The 8855-nt window shown below is 35.7% G+C and overlaps 1 non-coding gene and 1 pseudogene across 2 annotated transcripts in view; both read right to left on the reverse strand.

The window, feature by feature from the left end:
* LOC101295621 overlaps nucleotides 1–8855 on the reverse strand; it is an 880650-nt pseudogene that overhangs the window by 563760 nt on the left and 308035 nt on the right. The gene's annotated exons all lie outside the window — the stretch shown is intronic.
* Nucleotides 1460–6714, reverse strand: LOC101296563. Its single transcript, XR_184538.1, has 9 exons — nucleotides 6008–6714; nucleotides 5764–5826; nucleotides 5588–5655; nucleotides 5312–5397; nucleotides 5024–5164; nucleotides 3664–3956; nucleotides 3048–3093; nucleotides 2638–2776; nucleotides 1460–1895 (listed from the first exon to the last, which is right to left on the reverse strand). It is a non-coding gene; the product is annotated as an uncharacterized LOC101296563 (transcript).

The raw sequence follows: 8855 nt of genomic DNA on the forward strand, positions 1-8855 counted from the left end.
GTGCACAGTTCTCCCTCTGGTTCAGAACCAACAGTTTGAGGATGTTGCTAAGGACATCTCCAAGTCATTGACTGCTGCTGGCATTTCGCACAAAATGGACACTACAGGTATGCAATGAGACACTTATCTCCATAATGCAAGCAGTTGTGAGCTTCTCATGCTTGGACTAAATACCCAGCAGTCGCTTAAAATTTCAAGTTGACTGTATTTTACATATTTTGATCAGGTACCTCAATTGGGAAACGTTATGCACGTACTGATGAGCTCGGTGTACCCTTTGCAATCACGGTTGACTCTAAATCCTCGGTGACAATTCGAGAAAGAGACAGCAAAGATCAAATCCGTGTCAGTGCGAAGAAGGCAGCATCTGTTGTGAAGGAGGCCAGTGAGGGGTTAAGGACTTGGGAAGATGTGTGGTGGTCTCCTAGTCAACAGTGGAAAAGATTCTGGCATTCCTGCTTCAGATTTCTTCTTAGATTTGTACTGTCTAGAAACTAGTCTTATTGTTCAGATTGGTTTACTTATTGATCAATAGGTGAGCGACAATTTCCTATCCAACCTCATCAGGATAATATCAACTGAATTGCCATGCGCATGAACTTGTGTTTTGAAAGTCAGTAACAAAAAACTTCAGTAAGATTATTTACTTCCCTGAATTGTGTTTCAGCTTATACAAAGCGCATGATCAATGTATGTCACAAAGCATTGGAAGAGGATCATTTGACTCATATCATCAGAGCAAATTTTATGGTAGAATGCAAGAGAGATTTGTATGACTAAACTATAATTAAACTACGGAGCGCACTATCTTCCTCCTCCTCTTTATCAACAATGCATGCTATGCGAGTCTCTTTCTCGTTAATTAAGACACTGGAGGAAACTGAAATCCAGATAAAGGTCAAGTACTCAAGTTACAGTTTGGAGGAAACTGAAATCCAGATAAAGGTTAAATACTCGAGTTATAATTTAATTGACCTTTTTTTAACATGTAAAACCTTTCAACCCATAGAGCCTTATGGGATGATGCAGAATTATGAGTGTTGTGAAATTGTTAGTTGGATAATTCTTAACTCCAATTTATTCTGTAAAGAGCTTTGGTGAATGTTGTTAGTTATTGTTATGTTTTGCAATTTTACTCGATGACATTTGATGTAACGATAACAATAATATCACTCCCACATCAAGATTACGAGTTTAGATACTAACACAAGCCGAATGAATTTTAACTAATCTATCAAGTTACACGACCCTCCAATTCACATCGATCAAAGTTGGACAGAAACCCATGCATGATCCATTAGACTTCAAAGACCCATGCATGATCCATTAGACTTCAAAGAAGCAATGAAATTGTAATGTCATATCCAATCTCACAATGATGAAATTAACTTGGCAAAAGTGAAAAAACTCAGCCCCTAATAGAATTGACAGAGCATAAGCTTTTGTTCTGGATGCCAATAACAAAGTCACAATGTTCATACTTTCAGTCAGTTAATTACTTTGAAGTTTGAACCATAAAATGTGACTCAAGTTTATGCGACTCTTCAACTCACACAAAACATTTTCATCAATACATGTTACAGAGTATTTTAATGATAGAAAACTAGACATTAACTAAGAGAAATTTGTGTGATTAGTCAATAATTAAACTATGGGGTGCTACGTACCCCCTGCTTCATATTTTCTTCTGATGATCCAGTCTTGGTAACTTGTTCAACAACTCATTTGTTGAATCTGCATCTGTCTTTGTATTTGGTACATGTATAGGTTATTCAGATAACCCCAAACCTAGGGCACCCTGGTTCATCTTTTCTTCTGATGATCTAGAATACTTCATCCATAATCCCAACTTTTAACTACTGCTTGCTTTAGTTGCGCTACTGGTTCTTAAGCACCTGCAGCCACCAATGAAAAAGAAATATATAGGTAGTCACAAAGGTAAATGCCAAGCAATAAATTACTGGATAAGTGTAGAGTGTTCATCACTAGTTACTAACCCGCGCGTTGCTGCGGGCTAGAGCTCATGAAATCATGAGGATGCAAAACAACAAAACAACTTGATCATAGGTTCACACAAAAGATAAAGAACATCTATTTAATTCATAAGCTGCAACTGCTATATAAACATTTAATTCATAAGCCGAACTGTTATATAAACAATACAATTGCATAATAAAAATCAACTTGTTACGTCCTCCTTCAACGATGTTCTGGCTCCCCTGAGGAAATGTAGCAAGCAAAGTGCTACCAGCAAGTCAATCATTCTTTGAGGTTTGAAATAATAAGACTGCTCACAAAGAATTAACAGCAAGCAGGAACAATTAAAATGCACATTATGATGTGTTAACTTTTTCAAACAACGAAACTAACCAGGACCACATTTATGTATTCAGCCAAAGTCAAAATCATGCAGGTAAACATGTTTGTTTACTGCTATGTTTCCTCATTTTCACTTTTTCCCTCTACTTCATCACTATAATGTCTCTAACCTCCTAGACATATAAAACTTTGCAGATGCGGATGTAAATTAACACTGCATAGTGAAGAGACAAATTCAATTCCATAAAATACAGACAGGAAGGACTTTCTGCAACCCATATGAATATAAGTTGGTAATATTGATTTTAGTTGTGTTACCTGTAACAAATCATAATCTGGGGCAGATCCAGAGCTAGCTTTGTAGCTTCTTCCTCATTTGCTTGAAGCATGTGGCACACACTGGGTATAGAGGCATTCGCCACCGACAATTTTGTTATCTGCAATACACCATTTGGTCCTGATATATGAAGTAGGATATAATTAGTATTGAGATACCCTGCAAGGCAAATACAGTGTTCTTTTGTTGATTTTTTTTAAATGATAGAATTTTTCCGATAAGTGAAACTCTTCTACAAAAACCAGTTGATAGTGAGATTAGAACTTTTAATGAGTTTTGGTGATGAGTAGTAAGTAATTAAGAGTGGAGTGTGTCAATTTTATATATATACAATATATATAACTGATTAAGGGCTAAATCGAAATCAACTGAGATCAAAACAAAGGCACACCTTCAACAATTTTAACTGTATCACCACCTTCTTTTTAGGGTAAAATCTGGAAAAAAAAAAGAAGAAGAAAAGAAACCTATGAACGCAGCATATTAGCAGTAAAGATAATATGAGACTTTAACATTACATGGTCGGTGCTGTGCTGCAAAGTTTAACATGATTATAGGAGACCTAGTTACTGATATTTAACATTACCATCTAAATCTACAGAACACAAAAGTATAATTCATATAATTGTAACTATACAAATTCCTTCCCAAAGTTTATAAAGATGTTTATGAAACCATAAGAAACATAGGAGCACAAACCTTTGTAAGAAAGAAACTAAATTAAAACAGAACACCAAATTGAAGAACAACAGCGGAAAGTAGAGTTGAAGAACACTTTCAATAAAGTCTGCATATGATTAACAGAGAAGGATCAAAATCAAGCTCATAAATGTCTGTACATACTATGAAATCAAATTAACGAAAGTGGGATGTGAGGAATTGAATTGAAAGAGTCTTTGAAAAATGACTCCATAAAATTTGATTAAAAATGAAAAGACAAAAGTTCACAAATTTTTCCCACGTAAATGAATATGAAACAGGTTTAATGCAGAAGAAGCAACATATACCTATGGACATGAGCTTGTTCAAAACTTCGAGTAAACTATAGAAACAGCAGAACCAATTTCTTTGTTTTCAAGCAGAACCTGGAAAAATAAAGAAAAAACCAAACAAAGCAAGAAAGAAAGCACAGGAAGGACTTTCGACAATATCAATTTTAAATTTATGTTACCTGTAACAAATCATAGTTGGCAGATTCAAAGCTAGCTTTGTACCTCATTTGCTTGAAGCATGTGGGGCAATGCTGGGTATAGAAGGATCCGCCACCGACATTTTGTTATATACAATACACCATTTGGTTCTGAAATATGAAGAATCATATAATTAGTATTGAGATATATTGCAATGCAAATACATAGTTTATTTACTGAATTTTTATTTTCTGAAAGTTCTTCAAGATAGATCAGAGTTGTTTCCAGATAAGTGAAAAACCTCTACAAAAAGCAGTTGATGGCCAGAATAGAAATTTTCATAATCAATTTTTATCTTCCATCAATACAATACCCAAAAGTCAAAAACTGAAAATTAGACAATATTGAATCGAAAGATACTATTCACATACCAATATTGAATGGATGGATTGCCAAAATTCGTTAGCAGCAGATGGAACTCATCTATCAGACTATGTGGACTCCAGCAAATATAATCTATGAACTTTATGTTCTGAATCTTTGAATCAACTTTTACTTCATAACGTAAAATGTATGAATCCGCTTTTATTCTAGCCTGGAAATTGAATAAAAGTCCTATAAAGTCAGCTCATATGTTGTACTTGTCCATTTGACTGTAAATTGTGGTTTAAAATATGAATCATAAATTTTTATTTTTATTTTTTTTGAAAATAAATTTATTTTTGTTTTTAGATAGAACAGTTGATGTTGATCCATTTCCTTGAATAATTAACAGCCTTCAATTTTACTTTTAGCTCTGGCTTGGAGTATCATTCTTTTGTATTAATCAACTTGAAGTGATAATACCTGAACTTTGATCATATTTCCACTAAGCCTCTTATTGAATGAAATGAATCATATATAGTTTAAAATGTCCATGTATATTTTTGTATAAGTACCTACGCCCAAAAGCTAAAGAATCGAACAGATAGATTTCTTTTGCTTATAAAGATTGAAGAAGAACAATATGGCCAAGTCTAACCTAATCACATCACCACATCACAAAGCACATAATATTACAAAAAAGAAGAAGATCATGAGCAGAAAGAAAGATAAACTGAACCAAATAAAAAATATTCATGGGTAGAGAATAAGGAGCTACAACCTGGAAAGGTAATCACCAATTACGTTAATGATGGTAAATATATATACACACACACTAAGCAGAATAAGGAGGAAAATATAGTTCTATGTTTACCTTTCAAGAGATTGAGAGAGTAAGCAGTAGAGGTGAGGAGCCGGACAGGTCCATTTTTTTGTGGCTCTTAGAGGCACTGCTGCAACATACACATCTGGTAACTGTTGCTTCCATTTCCTGTCGAAAAGAGAACTAAGACATCTACACAAAGCAAAAGAGCATTACGTGGTGATCTTTTTTTGAAGAATTTGTCAGATGAGTTCCTACACATTATTCTGTTAATGAACAATGCTGGAAAATGCGATGTGAAATTGAAACATAAAGTAGTAAAAAGATAATGATACTCACAGTCAAATTAATACATATGTGGGTGGTTCTGCTATAAAATCTTCTTTCTGTGCAATACCATTGACATAGAGCCATGCATTCCGAACCTGCAAAGGAGTTGAAGGAAAATATAAAAATGTCCAATTGAATGAAACTAATGCATTTTACAAACTTTCCAGTGTGCAAGTAAAAGAAAATATCAAACTCATGTACCCAAGAAAGAATAATGATTTCATCATCTTCTGGAAACAGCCTAAAACATTAACTATAAATGTTAAATGTCAATAAATAGTATACCTCGACCAAGTCTCCAGCTTTTGCAACAATCCTCTTTATGAAAACAATTTGTTCCAATTCTCCGGGTTCTTGCAGGAAAACCAGTAACAGAAATGAGTATTTCTGGCCAAGATATTTGAGTAAGAAATATATCATACTCCAAGAGACTTGAGCTAGTGTATACTAAATGAACTAACCTGTGTTGGATCTCGAAATGTTACAATATCATGCAAAGCAGGGGTTCGGAAGAATAATGAGGCCTGCAAAAGTTACCGGGTTACCACAGTGTCAATCAAAACTATGAGTAGCAATGGTAGTTCTTCGTAGACTAACAATTTCAAATAAACATATATATCAAAGACATAAAAAGTTGTAAAATACAGTCTATTATTTGATGAAAAGAAGGCATGGGGAAATAGAGGTTCTGGTGTCTAGTATTACCATTTAACTATCATTCAGACTTCATATAACCCCAGACAAAATCCCCTCCTCTTTCTCCTTTTCTCCTATCCTCTCCCTCTCCTCGATCGTTGTCGAAATCTCTGGAATTGCTCTCTCTGAAAATGAAATAGGTTTCAAGATCAAAAGCTTTAATCGATTACAGAAATTTAAAAAAACATGGAGCGAATTAAGAAACGGTGGAGCTTCGAGAGAGATCGAGAGAGAATTCAAGAAATTGCTCAAACCCAAAATCGATAGGCTTCCTCCGCTGCTTCCCTTCTCTCTCACCTTTTCTATCTCTCTCACCTTATTTACGAACACCGCAGCACAGCCGGCCGGAAACCCGAATCGCTGGTAGCTAAAAGGCAAACCTGAACCGTGATTCAGTGGAGACAGCCAAACGAAAGGCCAGAGAGAGAAGAGGAAAAGGAAAAGGAAAAAGTCTTCAGATCGATCTCGAATCTTTAGGAGGCGGCGAGCGAGAGAAAGGGTGATTGAAGACGCGAGAAGAGGCGAGAAGACTGGAGCGAGAGACCAAATAGAGAAGAAAAAGCCCGAGCAATTAATGACAATAACGTAAATAAACGCAAAGTAAGGACAGAGCAAAGGGTAGAGAAAATGACGAAGAATCAGAGAACAGAAGAAGAAGAAGAAGAAGAGAGATCAAAACAGCTTTCGAGAGAGATCGAGAGAGAGTTCAAGAGTCCAAGTCCTCCGCTGCTCTTCTCTCTCACTTTTTCTAGGAGCTTCGTTGGCAAGAGCCCAAGCCCGAGCGTGACGCAGGCCCAAGCCCGACTGACAAAGTGGGGGCAAGACCGTAAAATCATGCGATTCTTAACTACAGTAACTCAACTTTAGTATATAGTAAATGGGAAAGTATAACTTGGTAAAGCCTTCAAAACAGAAGTTGACAAAGAAATTACATCAAATATACGTAATCCAACTTGGTAAATATTTAATTTAGTCTAATCCTAGATCCTTCAACAATTCACGGGCAAATAAGTGAAATAACCATATATTGCTACCAGCAGTCCAGCACCAAGTGAGGCCATGAGCATCCTATGGCAGTTAATTAGGAGTTGGTGTAGGCCACCAAGGGAAGCAAAACTGGTCATGTTGGCTGAGCCTCAACATCGAAACACTTTACATCCTCGATCTTCACTTACCAATCTCAGCAGAGAAGAACAAAATGTCGAATTCGAAACAAGTTTCTCTTGGATTACAGGGATACAAATGTGAGTCACAACCTTTCACATTTACTCGAGCTCGTCTGTAGTGTTGTCTATCTTCTTTTCTATTTGCTGATCATCGTCATCTTTTATAGGATTAATTTCAGTTTACCCCTATCAACTTTAGGTTGATCATCATGTTAGTCTTTCTTCTTTCAATTTCATCAAAAACACCCCTCAACTCCCAATTTTCATCAGTCGCGCATGTCCAAACCTCCAATCTCTATCAAATTCCTCTGTCAAGTGATGACTTGATATCAAGGAGAAGAAAAAAAAAAATAGACAAATTGCATTCAATCCCACCAAAATCACTAAGGTTAGGGGGTTGTGATGGGAACGAAGATGTGTATCGATATGAGGGAAAAATGGTCCGAAAGGTAACTTTCAAAATTTGACTTTCTTTTTGATATCAAGTCATCACTTGACAGAGGAATTTGATGGAGATTGGAGGTTTGGACATACGCAGCTGATGAAAATTGGGAGTTAAGGGGTGTTTTTGATGAAATTGAAAGAAGAATGACTAACATGATGATCGACCTAAAGTTGATGGGGGTAAACTGAAATTAGTCCTCTTTTATACTAGGGCTCACATTTGAATACATAGTGTTCCACAATGTCGCCGCCACATAATGGAGGAGGAGCGAAAGGAATATAGTAAGCAATTGCATGATGCGTGATTATTGGTAGTTACAGTACGTAGTGAAGTGCATATAATTACCAAGCAGTACATTGGACTTGGTTATGAGTCTTAAGTAATTCTACTGTATTAATTGACTCTGTTTAGCTACCTCCACTGGTAAACATTAAGCACGAATTGATGAACTTGGTGTACCCTTTGAAATCACGGCTGATTCTTCATCCTTGATGACGATGTGAGAGAGAGAGAGAGATGAATTTAAGAGGCCGCAAGAAATTTCGTATGTTTTGAATGGTAGTAACAAAATAATTCAGTAATATTTACTTTCTTGAATCGTAGCCACCCGATTGTCGATATATACGTGCCCGAGATCTTTCAGGCCAGACCCGTACCTGAATAGAGTCTTAAGAGTCGATGGACTCAGGGCCCAGAACCTTAAGGGGCCTATTTTTTTTTTTTTCTTCTTTGTGTGATTACATTAGTTTGGTTGAAAACAATAAAAAATAATTAACAACATCCAATTAGAGTGGTGTTAGATTACAAAAGAGAGAATGAATATAAAATCTTAACCATTATATTACTATCATTAGTTACTATTTTAGAAAAATGAGCAACCTAAGTAAGAGATTTGTTGTATAAATTAGATTTTTAATAGGATTTTTAATGTTTTTTGTTGTTAGATTTTAAGTTTATGGCTTTAGTTCATGAAAATTTTTGTGTGTTTTTAAAAAGAGAAAATAAAATTAAATGAATACTATACTTTGAGGGCCCAATTTTAAAAGTTTGACTCAGGTCTGAAAATCTCAGGTCCGGGCCTGCTTTCAGCTCACACAAAACGCACGATCATCGGTGTAATTTTGATGCTACAATGTAAGAGAAATATGTATGACTAGACAATAGTTAACTCTAGGGGGCACACCAGCTTCTTCATCCTGTAGTCTAGTCTTTGATATTCAATTTCAACACCTCATTTGTGGACATC

This window comes from Fragaria vesca, linkage group LG4 (genome assembly GCF_000184155.1).
Source record: "Fragaria vesca subsp. vesca linkage group LG4, FraVesHawaii_1.0, whole genome shotgun sequence".
Taxonomy (NCBI): Eukaryota; Viridiplantae; Streptophyta; class Magnoliopsida; order Rosales; family Rosaceae; genus Fragaria; species Fragaria vesca.